The sequence below is a fragment of the Podarcis liolepis genome (assembly GCF_965112155.1).
Source record: "Podarcis liolepis genome assembly, chromosome: 14".
Classification (NCBI taxonomy): domain Eukaryota; kingdom Metazoa; phylum Chordata; class Lepidosauria; order Squamata; family Lacertidae; genus Podarcis; species Podarcis liolepis.
This window is the reverse complement of record NC_139569.1, coordinates 16,570,054-16,585,155: the sequence shown is the minus strand read 5'-3', so window position 1 is coordinate 16,585,155 and position 15,102 is coordinate 16,570,054. Positions and strand designations below refer to the sequence as shown.

Here is a 15,102-nt window from a genome sequence, read left to right as displayed (position 1 = left end):
CACCCCCAGCTCATGAAATATTCTGCTAGCAGTTGAGGCCAGATTTCCAGCCTATCAGCATATTGGGGGCCAGGAGACTAATGAAGTTTTAAAACCTTCATTTTGTGATCTCTGATATAATGGAGCACAGTAATTATTGGAAACCCTCAGAGCGCCTCCTCTTTGGACGGAAGAGGTTTTAATAAAGTCATTAACTTTACAAGAGGAGTGAAAGCCTTTTGCAAGTCTCTTTGCTCCCAATTTACTTTTGGTGTTAAGGGGGGGGGAACAGTTTGCAAGGTGGCTCCCCAAGGTATTTTTAAAGTGTGTTTTTTATTATTAAAATTAATAATAATGTGCTGAGTCAAGTTATGAAACTGACTGGGAGGAAAACACAGGAGAGGCATCTCTGTTCAAGTATATTTCACTTGCTAATACTTCAGCCTTACTTGAAAAATCACCTTCTTGGTAATTAATCCCGTCCGGTGGGAGTATTCAAGGGCAGCCGCCATGAGAATTTGAAGTTCTTGCAAAAGTCTGCTAATGCTTCGATAATTCATACATGGTCTTCCATTTGAAGGGAAAACCCCAATGACTTTACAGTTTCATCAGGACAGGTTTTGAACAGCAATTCTGCACTACACTTGCATGATGCCTGTTATGTATTATATTGAGTTGTGTATAAAATCACACCTGCAACCAGAGCAGGGCCCTGTGGGGAAACTGGTCTCCTAAGGGATGTTCCAGCTTCTTCCCTGAAATTTCAGCTTTCTTTAAATTATATTCACTGCAGGGGGTTGGACTAGATTACCCTTGGGGTCCTTACCAACTCTATGGTTTACACGCAATCTCAACCACTAGCTACCACTTTCACATTTGGAGATATAAGGGAGAGCTTATATCGTCCTAAAGAATCCTGGAAATGTGGTTTATGAATGGTGCTGAGAGTTGTTAGGAGACACCTTATTCCCCTCACAGTGTTACAATTCCTGGAGTGGTTAAACAATCAACTCCTCAACCAAGGGAACTCTGGCAATTGTAGCTGTGTGAAGGGACTCAGGATGTCTTTCAGTACCCTGAAGAAACTACAGATCCTATCAATGCTTTCTCCCCTATATTGTACTTATTCCTGCAAGCTACTCCTTCAGCAGGGAAGATGCAGGAAATGCTTCACACTCCTTTCTTCTGATTCCTTGGCAGCAGTGAATTAAGTGACCAAGTGACCTTAGTAACAGCAGCACCTCCATATGTGCCTAATAAGTCTCCACATTTTGCTTTCTAACTTTCTTTATAGATATCCAATTGACTTGCTTTGTTTTTCACAAAATGAAAGTTAAGAGTTCAGATCTCATGCTTGGGAGGTGGGATGACAGAATGAACATGAAGATGAACTAGAAATCACACAAAGTTCTACCCCAAAATAAACTTAATTCATTTTCATCAACCCAGCAATCATGGGAACTGCTTTCAGGTGTTGTTCAGAGATTTTTGAACTGGTACAATTAACTGTAGTCAACTGAACTTGTTTATTCTATGAGCTGAGAAGAGAGTTGCCAGTTCAGATACAATGGTTTTGCATCTGAACCATGATTTATTTTTATGCATACAGGCTTCCTCCTCCTTTATCTCAGAAGCACTATAATGCAAGGGGAGAGAACCACACACACATGAGACCAGAGCAAGAGCTTGGCTTTAACCTCCTGCTCTCACTGTGGTCTGCTTGGGGAGCTGTTTCCCTGCATGCACATGCATAGGCAAACTTGCAACTACACCTGTGATACCCTCACTTTGGAGAAAGTCAAGCAAGTGAGAACAGGCAGACCTAGAAAGTGTGAATATCTTAAAGTAAGTTTACTTAAAAGCAAACATCAGGATGGTATTCATTGGTACTTGAATGAATGACTGCACTTAAACAGCTTAGATATGTAGAGGAGCTGAAACTAATGAAGCATGCTTAGCCTCCAGCTTACTTAAAGCCTTTTAGCCTGGAACGAAGAAAATTGGCAACAATGCAATCTTCTTATGAATGAGGGCTGGATGAGAAAAGGGTGGGGGGGGAGAGAGCATGGTTGGGCTCTTTAAAGTTTTGATGTGCAAGGAAGGATGGCAACAATTTATCAGCTTCATGGAAAATCCATCTGTATCCAGAGGAGAGTGACAAAGGTGGCGAGGAACCTGGAGAGCAAATCTTATGAGGATAGGTCAAAGGACTTGGTCACGTTTTATCTGGAGAAGACATGATTATAACGGGGTAGGAGAGCTGGGGAAAAAAAACCAAATCTGGCAATCAATGCACCCCTTAGGATTCAGAAAGTACATGGGTAAATGTACCCCTGGCCGTTAGGTCCAGTCGCAGACGACTCTGGGGTTGCGGCGCTCATCTCGCTTTACTGGCCAAGGGAGCCAGCATTTGTCCACAGACAGCTTCCAGGTCATGTGGCCAGCATGACTAAGCTGCTTCTGGCGAACCAGAGCAACGCACAGAGACGCCGTTTACCTTCCCACTGGAGCGGTACCCATTTATCTACTTGCACTTTGCTTTCGAACTGCTAGGTTGGCAGGAGCAGGGACAGAGCAACGGGAGCTCACCCCATCGCGGGGTTTCGAACCGCTGACCTTCTGATCGGCAAGCCCTAGGCTCTGTGGTTTAGACCACAGCGCCATCTGCATCCCTAGTACATGGGTAGACAAGTCTAAAAAGCCCATGACACAATATTTCACGGTCCTCTAGTGGCTATGGTGGTTCATTTGCTAGAAGGGGTCACATACGAGTGATATTGGCCCAATTCTCGCTTGGGACAGTCAGTTGCATTACAGGCATGCAAAAGTCAAAGGTTACTATGCACAGGACACATCTCTCAATTCTCCTTTCGGCCACACTGAAGGGCATTATCTCAGTTCAAGGATACAGTCCAGCCAGGCAAGAGCACGCCAATCATCTTGTTACCAAAGATGACTGTGGAGCCAGGATCAGTTTTTTAAAGCTGTTTTTATCTTAACAAAAGCTTGAAGAAACATTTAAAATGCAGACCCAAACTTCCCGCTGTGCAGGTTTTAGAGGCTGATTCTTTCTGCCCACCCCACCCCAAATCCTGGATGGTTTCCAACCACCAAAAGCTATGAATATATTTCAATACTTAGGTTGGCGCGAGTAATCTCTCGGAATGAAGCTGTTCATCATTCTCGGAATTGTAATTCGGAGAAGTTGTTGAAAGCAAGGTTCCCAAACTACTTACCCCCACAGCAGCCCATTGAGACTATTTCAGAGTAAACAAGCCTGACAACTGGAGTCTTTTTCAGACTGCAGGCTACAACTCATTACTCAGAAATGGCCATCATCAACATTGCACAGCAGCAAATGAGCCTGTGCTGGTCTGTAAGTTGTTAGGGTGGGCAGCTATGATTAATCCCAGCTTCTGGGCACATTGTCCTCTTTCAGAACACACTGCTAAACTTGTATTTATCTTACATATATTATGTTTTCTTCCCAAATGAAGTGGGGTAAAAAATAATCATCACTGAGTGTGCTTTTCATTGCACAATTTACAGTGGTAGATCTATCCTTTCTAAGGCTCTGTTCTAAAGCCTTGAGTCCCCAACTCTCATCATCCCTGGCTAGGGATGTGCATTAAGCTCTCATTTCTCAAAATCTCATAAGATATAACACATAATTCACTATTTCGTGCCCTCATCAAAGCAGGCACACATTGAGAGAGATTCCACAGGCATTCACAGGATTACAACGCCCTGTACCATATTGGGGTTGGTTTGTTTTTTGAGAAAAAAATTTCATAATAAAAAATTCTGTTACATTACCTTCCATTGACCTACGAAATCTCCTTTCCATATACACCTATATGTCTGTAGTAAAATGATATAAAATTACGCAAACCAAAACATGTTATCAGTTATGTGGTGGAAATTCACGTTGTGAAACACATATCTAAGTTTTGGAAAACAATTATGGAATCTTATGCAGGAATAGATGAGGATCAGGATTACAAAAGATAAAGAGCTGCAAAGTGGGATGGGCTCAATTATTCACAAAAAATAAAAAATGAATGAAGCACAGTGACACCACAAATTACAACCCTCTCCCTGACTATTGGCTGCAGGTGAAGGGAGTTGGATCTATGGCTGGCAGAGTATTTATATTAAATTCGCATTTAAAGGAAAACTTACCTAATATGCATTTTCTGAAGTGATCTACAAAGCAAAGCACAGCCATCTTTTGAAAATTGCACTTCTACAAATTTTGCAGTGCAATGCTCCAGCCAAGAAACATGTATAAAAAATGCATTAAATGCCATCTATTAGTGGAAATAAATAGAAATATGCCTTATACAGTGGTACCTCAGGTTAAGAACTGAATTCGTTCTGGAGGTCAGATCTTAACCTGAAAATGTTCTTAACCTGAGGTACCACTTTAGCTAATGGGGCCTCCCGTTGCTGCTGCCGTGCCGCCACCGTACAGTTTCGGTTCTCATCCTGAAGCAAAGTTCTTAACCCGAGGTACTATTTCTGGGTTAGCGGAGTCTGAAACCTGAAGCAAATGTAACCTGAAGCGTCTGTAACCTGAGGTACCACTGTACTAGGGAAAGTTGCTTTGCAATGATGTGTACATTAGGGAAAGCTGTCTTCATAAACATGCATGTTAGGAGAAATTCACATGAGAAAGCCAATGAATTTTCATTACAAATTGATGTGCAGACACAGAGAACGGAATTTAAGTTCGGAAAAATTAGTTCCCATATTATTTAGGGGAAATGTGCCTTTATCTATTATTTATTTAGTGCATTTATAGCCCACCTTTTTCTCAACGGAGCTCAAGGTTGAGAAATGCATGGTTCTCAATTAATCCCCATCACAACCCTACGATGGAGGTTAGGCTGAGATGCAGTGACTGGCCCAAGGTCACCTGGTGAGCTCCATAGCTTAGTGGGGATTTGAATTCTGGTCTCCCAGGTCCTAGACCAACACTCTACCCACTACACCACACTGGCAAACTGAATCCTAGTTAACATACTATCTTCCCGCTCCCTGAAATTCCAGTTCACCACAAAACTGAGAATTGACAGACTATTAGAAGATGTGAGCTATTGGCAGCATTGGAAGAGAGCGTCCGTTTCACACTGTGTGGCATTTTCAAAGTGACAGCACCGGTGATTTAGAAGAGCTGTAACCCACTTCTCTGCCAGCTGCAGTCACGTCAAAGCAGTAAAAGATGAGCTCTAACTTTTCCTCCTCCTTTGGTCTTAAAACAAAATGTGATGCACCATACCCAGCTGTTTTCATTTACCAGGAATGAGGCGTCACAGGGCTCTATCTCGTCTCCTGTGCAGCTCATCATCTATGTGGAACAGTTGGATGAGGTCATCCGGACAATTGCTCTGAAGTGTCTTTAACATGCTGATCACACACAGCTCTCCAACTCTTTTTCTTCATCAGTCTGATCCTAGGGAGGTCAGTGACAGATTCAGCATGCTGTCCTCAGTAGGATAGGGGCAAATCCGTAAGCGCTGGGTCCCTTCATGATGGCCACAGCAATGTGCCCTCACAGCCAGGCCCCTTCTAAGGTTATACAACCTTCTAACATTATACAATAATCTTGTAATTATGCACTAATTATAATTATTAGGGATGCATTGCAATGATCAGTGCAGATCTCCATGTGTTGCTTTTCTGCTAGGTCTACTATTTTCTTTGCTTGTACATGGCCAAATAACTTGAAGTGCTCTAACAACTTCTTTCAGAGTGTCATAAGTTGCATTTTCCTTGCAATTCCACTGTACGTAACAGAACTTGCACACCATTCTCTCGAAACTGAAGCATCTTATGTTTTCAGTGTTCCTGTGTGTGTGTTTCCTGCACCTTAGGCTGCCTCTTGTTCTCTTTTTTTAAATCATTTTTATTTGATTTTACAAATATAAATTTATAACCACACCAAATACACATCCATATAAAGAGATTACTCTGAATCTCGAGACTTCCCCCTATCCCCTCCATGGTTCCTATTGTCAACATTTTCAACCGCATATTACTTCGTAATCTATATTTTATATCTATCCATATTGTCCATGGTATTTGTTACATTACAAGTGAGATTAAAATCCTGCTAATGTTTGCATCTGTTTACAGTGGTCTCCTAAATAAATTATAAACTTTTCCCATTCTTTCTTGAATTTATTGTCTTCTTTGTCCCTGAGCTTTCCGGTCAGTTTTGCCATTTCTGTGCAGTCGTAGTTTGCCATTCCTCTCTGGTAGGGTGTTTTCAGTGCTTCTAAATGCTTAATTTTGGAGCATACAGACAAATCCTCCTCAGCGTTCTTCCTGAGTGCCTTCTCCAGAGTGACCCTTGGAGCCAATCCTCCATGACGGTCTCATCTCCTTTTCTTCTGGCTCCAGTTCTCATGAAGGGTGAGAGGACTTCCTCTCAGTGACTACAAAGCTCCCCTCCCATGCTGATTGGGAGGTTCTTAGATGCAAGAGATAGGAGGACCCTGCAAGGACCATGCTGCCAAAACAGTAACATCATCCATTGTGATGTTTTATTCTGGATTGTTTTATTTGCTGTTTTAATGTGGGTTGTAAACCGCTTTAATATTTAAAATATTAAACAACAACAATCCAGAAACCCAGACCATTACACTACTGGCTGTCTTCCATTATTTGTGGACCACAACTCCCACCAGCCCCAGCCAGTATTGGCCAATAGCTAGGGATCCTGGTAGTTGTGGTCCATAATCTCTGAAGGGCACCATGCCAGCGACCTGGTCACTATGCTGGAATCTGGCGCACACTTCTGAGCATCTGTGTGCATTGTTTTCACACAGAAGCAGAACAACAGGTGGACTCTTTCACATCTCAGCCTGAAATGTTTCCTTACCATTTTCCCCAGGCTTCCACACATCCACTTGTGCTGTATATTAATATTGCATTATATTAATATTACATTGAAATCAATGATCCAAACATCCCAGTGATTGCAATAAAACATTACTGCTTATTATTACCAGCTGTGATGAAAGAAAATGTGCCAAGGTCCATTACACTGAAAGTGGAGTCAACATGAGGGTGCTTTTTTAGTATTTATTTTCTTCCTTCCTTCCTTCCTTGCTTACTTCCAAATGGATAAACACAACCTTGGCCAGCAGCTAGTTTTAGAAACTGGCCAGTGAGGAACAAAGTGATGGGAAGAATTTATAGCTCTAGAACAAGGGCTGTGCAAAGCCCCCCTCCTGATCCAATGTGGCCCCCAACCTGATCTGGGCTGACCCAGGGAACACTCAACGCAACCTGGCCTCATATTTAACTGGAGTTTTATAAACGTTAATTAAGCATAAGGTGAGAGAAGGAGATGTTGTTTCTCCCCGCACACAAGCCACAGAGACTAGAAGCATTCAATACTTCAGGAAGCTGCTTTCCAAGTCCCTACTCCACAGAGAAGGACCTTGCAAGAAGGGATCCTGCTGGAGTCTGCAGCCTTCCTGTCTGATATCCCACCCCGGACAGACCCAGATCGCTCGGGGTGGCCCAACCTGGGTTAATCTGTGTGATGGCCTGGGACTTGGAACCGGAGGAGCCATCATCTGAACCAAGTCTGAGGCCTGATCCTGAAGAGTCCCAGTCTGCACAGGTTCCCCTGCAACAAACACCAGCTGGGCTGAGTCAGGGGCCTGAGCCTGCCCTGGCTCCAAATGCGGGGATTACCTTGTTGCCTTCAGCTGGCCAATCACTTACAGCTGCTCCACTACCAGTTTGGTCAGAGGAGGCTGAGGCGGCCCCTGGGTCTAGTAACCCACCGACATCTCCTGAGCTGCAGAGACTAAGGTCTGAGAGAAGGAGAGACCTGAGTACTTGCAGGAGGAGTGCTTGCCTCCGGGCAAAACAGGGAGGTGAGTTGCCGGGGGATCAGGAACGGCTGTTACCCTGACAAAGATAAAAGGCTGTCAGACCCTGCCCCAGGTTGTGGGAGCAACATTGCTGTATGCCAGATGCCTGAGATCCTGTACCTGTCCTTGCCTGGTTTCCTGCCTTGTGTCCTGCCTTGGGCCTGTCAAACTGACTCCTAGTGCAACCTTAGGATTAGGACCGGTCCTGGCCCATGTTTCTCGGGTTATCCCCAGGCCCAGCACAATCTGGGGCTCTCGTGACTCGGCTCAGCACAAGCCTGGATGCCCCTACAATGAGCCTGATTTGGTTCAGGCCTTGGCTGAATCTGGTGCACAGCACATGGGCTTTATATACAGAAGAGTGTTGATATGATAGAGAGGCAGAAGATGGCCTCAAGGCAAATGAGACACGGTGCAATCATGAGTGGTTGCTCAGTGGTAGAGGACATGCTCTGCTGGCAAAAGGTCTCAGGTTTGATGATGACATTTCAAGGTGTGTGGGGGGGGGAGGTCTCCTGTCTGTAACCCTCTGGAGACGTTGCCAGTCAGAATTAGATGTTCCCTGCTGAAAACCCCCAGCCACCACAAGGTCTCCTCTGTAACCCAATGCTAGTCCTACTCAGACCCATTGACATTATTGGAAAGGACTGGCTTAAATTTATTAATGTCCATGGGTCTACTCCGAGAAGGACTAGTATGGGCTGTGTGGTGTGTTGGATTTTTATTGCATGTGACTGCGTGTTGTGTTTAGTGCAGCCTTAGGGAAGAGTGTGTTGAAGAGACAATGCAAAACAAAGCCTTTCCGCCAAGACTTAGGGCCCCTTCCTGACAAATTTGGACAAAAACTGGCCATTTCTATTTTTTATCTTTGTTGCACTTGGGCGTATCCGGATGAGTTCGTTTCAGTGGGTCTTTGGTTGGCGTAATTGTTTTGATAACATAGCGCTCAGAATAGCAGAGCCTTGATTGACTCCAAGAATGACACTGAGGGTTTCATTCATAGAATTAAGAGATCACACACATGTGAAATGTGCATAATTTAAGAACATAATAGCTGTAATCACTAGCACAGTAAAGGTCACTGGGTCCGTCATTACTGCTAGACCATTTCCCTTCATTTCCCGCTTTTTCAAATGTCTATGTTACCACCTCAGCGCTTTGTCCGTGCCTTGTTTTGAACAGCTCTTTTTCTCTTGTAAAAACTTTTCTCTGGCATGCTCCCCCCCCCAATTGCACCAAGAATCTGTGACTGAAACAAGGCTGACTCCAGGTTTCAGGAGGGCGAGGGAGGGGGCAACAAAAGGCCCTCCAACTGCCCCTCAGAGGGTTTATTTGCTGACAGCAGCGATGCTGCAATCTGCGGTGGCTGGCTACAAGCTGCCTTCCACTTCCATTACCCACAATGCCTTGCTGTAGCATTGCTCCAAAGCATTGTGGGTCAGTAAAATGGCAAGTGCAATACAGTATAAATAAGTGTGAAGTGATGAATGTAGGGGCGAAACATCTTATATACACTTGTATGGTGTCTGAACTGGCAGTGATGGACCAAGAACGAGATCTTGGGGTCATACTAGATAGCTGGATAAATATATTGACCCAGTGTGCCACAGCTCTGGGGAAAAAAAAGGCAAACTACATGCTATAGATCATTAGGAAAGGAATTGAAAATAAAACTGCTGATATAATTATGTTGTTACACAGATCTATAGTGTGACTGTGGGAAACCTTGAACACAAGAACAATCTCTCCTCCTGTGATTTCCAGCAACTACTATCCTGAAACATCACTGCCTCTGTGGAAGCAGAGCATAGTCATCAAGTCTAGTCGCCATTTATAGCCTCGTCCTCCCTGGATCTGTCCCATCTTCATTTAAAGCAGCGGTTCTCAACCTGTAGGTCCCCAGATGTTGTTGGACTACAACTCCCATCATCCCTGAGCCCTGGCCTTGCTAGCTAGGGATGATAGGAGTTGTACTTCAACAACATCTGGGGACCCACAGGTTGAGAAAGGCCGATCTAAAGCCATCCAAGTTGGTGGCAATCACTGCCTCCTGTGGGAATGAGTTCCATAGGTTAACTGTGCTACTGTTTTTTATGTCTGATTAGCCTCAATCTTCTGTCTACTGAACTTCCAGTTCAAACCACTGACCTCAGAGAAAAGTGCCAAAAAGTCACCCCAGCTCTGGACTTTCATGTGACAAATTACCGTAGTGCCCCTGTTGGCTGGGGGTGGAATTTACCCCCCTTATCCTAATGTGGTAAGAGTTGTTTGACAGTAGAACAGGCAATAATATTTTTTTTTAACAGAGACTTTTAAAAACAGTACATTAAATATATCTTAGTAAACCTTGAGGAACAATACCAATAGGTTAACTGGTATGGCATACCCATTAATCACAATAGTAATTATCTGTAGAGCTTTTCTAAAGAAGTAAGATTTTCTAGCAGCATCTTCTATGGTGCCTTTTTCTCCCTCTCCCCCTCTCGCTCCCTTGAACACATACGCAAACATAACCTGCCTTTAAATTAAGCTAGTTGACTATAAAAGATTATTCCTTGCTCCTTTCTTGAAAAGAATTATATGCACTATTGTATTCTCCTCTCCCCACCCCCTTTCCCTAGGGGAGCAAATCAAAATACAGTCATCGTTCGAAATGTGTGCTTCTCTGAATTTTGCTCTCTACCTAAGTAATGTGTACAGAAATGCATATACGGCCGTAAAGTTTGCATGAAATGCATACATTAGTGAAAATAATGTAGATAAATGCATCACACTAGGGAAAATATATGCTGCCGAAATGTATACGATAGGCAAAATTGCAGAAAAAAAGTGTCTATCGGAGAAATCAGCACAAAAATGCTGATGAGTTTCCATGAGGATTTTAAAAAAGAATCACAGACTGATGTGGAAATGTGGAGAATTGAAAATGCAAAACTGAAGGAAACAGAAATTGACAAAGTCTCCAATCCCTATTCATAGAAACATAGAGTGGGAGGGGACCACAATCTTCATCTAGTTCAGACCCCTGCAATGCAGAAATCTTTTTGCCCATTGTGGGGCTTGAACCCATGACCCTCAGATTAAGGACTCAGTTTTGCTGTTGTTGTTGTTGTTTAGTCGTGTCGAACTCTTCGTGACCCCATGGACCAGAGCATGCCAGGCACTCCTGTCTTCCACTGCCTCCCACAGTTTGGTCAAACTCATGTTTGTATCTTCGAGAACACTGTCCAACCATCTCGTCCTCTGTCATCCCCTTCTCCTTGTGCCCTCCATCTTTCCCAACATCAGGGTATTTTCCAGGGAGTCTTCTCTTCTCACGAGGTGGCCAAAGTATTGGAGCCTCAGCTTCAGGATCTGTCCTTCCAGTGAGCACTCAGGGCTGATTTCCTTGAGAATGGAGAGGTTTGATCTTCTTGCAGTCCATGGGACTCTCAAGAGTCTCCTCCAGCACCATAATTCAAAAGCATCCATTCTTTGGCGATCAGCCTTCTTTATGGTCCAGCTCTCACTTCCATACATCACTACTGGGAAAAAGGACTCAGCTACACTGCTGCAAATAAAATGTTTTAAATGTGTTGTAAAGTGCAATATACAAATGTGACACTAGATGGCGAGAGAGAGCTATGCAAAATTCAATGTATTTTTCAAAACGTTTTTTTTATAAAAGCATTTTCACAGCTAAGAGTCTCATTCCTATAGTTAGAGACCACTCTATATCTATCTATCTATCTATCTATCTATCTATCTATCTATCTATCTATCTATATATCATCTATCTATCTATCTTAGCATCTACAACACTATAAAAACAAAAAAGTTAAAAGCAAAAAGAAATTAAAAACAAACATCAATGGACTGTTGTGGGTGATGTACTTGCTTAGGCCTGGCAAAATAGAAAGGTTTTCAGCAGGTGTTTAAAAGTTGGCATAGAAGTTGCCCACCGGAGGCACTTAGATCAGAGAAACATCGGAAACTGTCTTATGCTTAGTCAGATCAACAGTCTATCTAGCTCAGTATTGCCTACAATAACTGGCAGCTGGCTCTCCAGGTGTTCAGGCAGCAAGTCTCTACCAGCCCTTCCTGCAGATCCCAGGGGTTGATTTTGGGACCTCCTGGATGTGAAGCAGATCCTCTGTCACTGAGCCACAGCCCTTTCCAAGCTCCAGAGCTGAAGCTACACCAGGCCCCTTCAGACCAATCTCTGTGTTCCATCATCAAGTAGTGGCGATGTTGCACACATATATATATAATCTCCCCACAGTTGATTCGGCCTGCAGGCAAATCGGTGGATATGCAAAGCTATTTGATCCTTCAGTCCCGGGGAGATTCTGCATGTCATGCCCATAAGGCAAGATCAGTGCGCTCCTGTTTGCAAGGAAGAGAGAAGCACGTCTATCGCTGAGAATTCAGTGACACAGGTGCCTTTGTTCCTTGATATATTTTAGGATGGTGGGAGTGCCACACTTCGCTGATGCTGACGCCTGGGAGTTGCCACTGAATGTTGCCCAAAGCAAAATTCAGAGGCAAATTTAGAGGTACCGTTTCAAGCAAAAGACTGGAGCAATTTTTAGAGAAGGAAAGACGAGTTTTGATTTTGATTTTTTTAACAAAAGGATTTAAAAAAATAAATAAATCATTGGGGTGGGAGGGAATCAAACTATTCCCATTCCAGCTTCACATTCTAAGTACATTCTATCCCATTTCCTGCAGATTATCTGAAAAAGTTTGTGTTTAAATTCCACACGCTATTTGTACACTCTTCCCTCCTAAAATATGAGATTTGGTTGGCAATTGGGAGCTTGTGATACAAATGCTATTTGTATTTCCAGATGGTCAGCTGTTGTCTCATTACTCGATGCCCTTCTAGTGGGCCAGAGGGAGCTACTTTTAAAAAGAGGCAACTGTTTTTAAAAAGAGGTTTCTATTTTAAACTCTATTTTAAACAGAGGCTAAAAAGAGGTGTCAGGGATTCTTTTGCTGTGGCTCCCACGTTGCAGGGGGGTTAGACTAGATGACCCTACGGTCCCTTCCTTCTCTACAATTCTGTGTTTCTGTAAATAAGTCCAGCAAACCTCCTAATAACCCACATTGTTCATTTAGCACTTTTCTTACTCCCAAGATAAATAGTGCACCAGTTGAGGGTTGTCAAAACCTTTGGAAACATATCTAAAGGATCAAGCAACTACAGTGGTACTTCGGGTTAAGAACTTAATTCGTTCTGGAGGTCCGCTCTTAACCTGAAACTGTTCTTAACCTGAGGTATCACTTTAGCTAATGGGGCCTCGCACCGCTGCAGCACAATTTCTGTTCTCAATCTGAAGCAAAGTTCTTAACCTGAGGTACTATTTCTGGGTTAGCGGAGTCTGTAACCTGAAGCATCTGTAATCTGAAGCGTCTGTAACCCGAGGTACCACTGTACTTCACTGCTACTGAGATATCACCAGATTTGTGCCTTAGGCAATGGAGGCGATGAACCCTTTTTTCAGCCTGCGGGCCACATTCCCTACTGGGTAACCTTCTCAGGGCCACATGCAAGTGGTAGGTGAGGCCAGAGGCAAAGTGGGTGGAGCTATGGATGTAAATTTTACCTCTGTACAGTAGCTGTTTTCAACGCACATTCAGCAACCCCTCTCTGACTTCCATTCATGCAGGTGAGAGCATTACCAGAGTTGAACATTTGGGACGTGAAGCAGAGGCAGTGATAGGGCGGCCTGGCAAGGGACAGATAGTGAGGCCCAGAACAGCTGCATTTTGCCCCCCCACCTGAGGTTCCTCCCTGGGTCAGAAATTGGCAGGTTACAGTGTGCAGCTCTTGGCAGTGAAATAAAGTCACCATTGTGGCTTTATCGGCGTTATTTTTATTCCTCAGTGGTTACTCATTTTATCCTCCAGTCAATGAATTTTTAGCTCATCATGATGGCAGCCTTTGAGCAGTGTGAGAAGTGTTGTCAGCCTCCCTTTCCCCTCTCTGATCCCAATTAAAAAGTCACAATTGTGACGCAAAAAGATTGTGCCACATGATCTCTGTAAGACGGAGGAGGAAAAGGAGCATTTGATTCTACAGCAAGTTCGCTGAAATGACAGCCAAAGCTGGGTGCCTTTCATGCCACGACTCGCGCCAGGGATGCTAAAATCAGGCCAGAACCCTACTTTCTGGACATCCTAGCTCACAACAGCATTTCTGCAGGATTTGGGACTTTTTAACCTCCAGAGCCCTTCAGCCCCAGCCAGCATAGTCAATGGCCAGGGATAATGGGATTTGAAGTTTATGGTTTGTGGGAGATTAGGGGGACACTCCCCTGTGAATAAAGATTGCAGTGTTTAGGACTTGTACGAGTTTAGAGAAAAAGGCAAGAAAGAGGTAACATGATAGAAGCAAATATAATGATGCACAGCATGGAGAACATGGGTAGAGAAATGTTTTTCTCCCTCTCACATAGCAATAGAACTCACAGACATCCAAGGAAGCTAATTGTTGGCAGACTCAGGGCAGATAAAATAAATTACTTCATGATGCAGCACAAAATTAAACCAGGGAACTGGCTCCCACAGGAGATGGCCGCCATCTTGGATGACTTTAAAAGTGGGTCGGACAAATTCATGGCGCATAAGGTTATCAATAGCTACAAGGGGTGCGGGTGGCACTGTGGTCTAAACCACTGAGCCTCTTGGGCTTGCTGATCGAAAGGTCGGTGGTTTGAATCCCCACGATGGGGTGAGCTCCCGTTGCTCTGTCCCAGCTCCTGCCAACCTAGTTCAAAAGCACACCAGTGCAAGTAGATAAATAGGTACCACGGCAGCAGGAAGGTAAACGGTGTTTCTGTGCACTCTGGCTTCCATCACAGTGTTCTGTTGTGCCAGAAGCAGTTTAGTCATGCTGGCCACATGACCCGGAAAGCTGTCTGTGGACAAACGCCGGTTCCCTTGGCCTGAAAGTGAGATGAAGCGCCACAACCCGATGGTTGCCTTTGACTGGACTTAACCGTCCAGGAGTCCTTTACCTTTACCTTTTTACTAGCCACAACGGCTATGCTCTGCCTCTATGGTCAGAGGCAGAAATGATTCTGAATATCAGTTGCTAGAAACATGCTAGAAACCACAGGAGGGGTGTGTGTTTGTGCGCTTCTTTCCTGCTCTTGCATTCTTGGATGACCACAGTGAGAACAGGATGCTGGGTCAAAAACTCATCCTTAAATATGTTTTTCTACTGGAGGAGAAGAAAGCAACATAC

At 43.9% G+C, this 15,102-nt stretch overlaps 1 protein-coding gene across 1 annotated transcript in view; it reads right to left on the bottom strand.

The window, feature by feature from the left end:
* The window catches only part of SHISA9 (shisa family member 9), a 223,424-nt gene that overhangs the window by 80,425 nt on the left and 127,897 nt on the right, over positions 1 to 15,102 (bottom strand). The window lies entirely within an intron of this gene.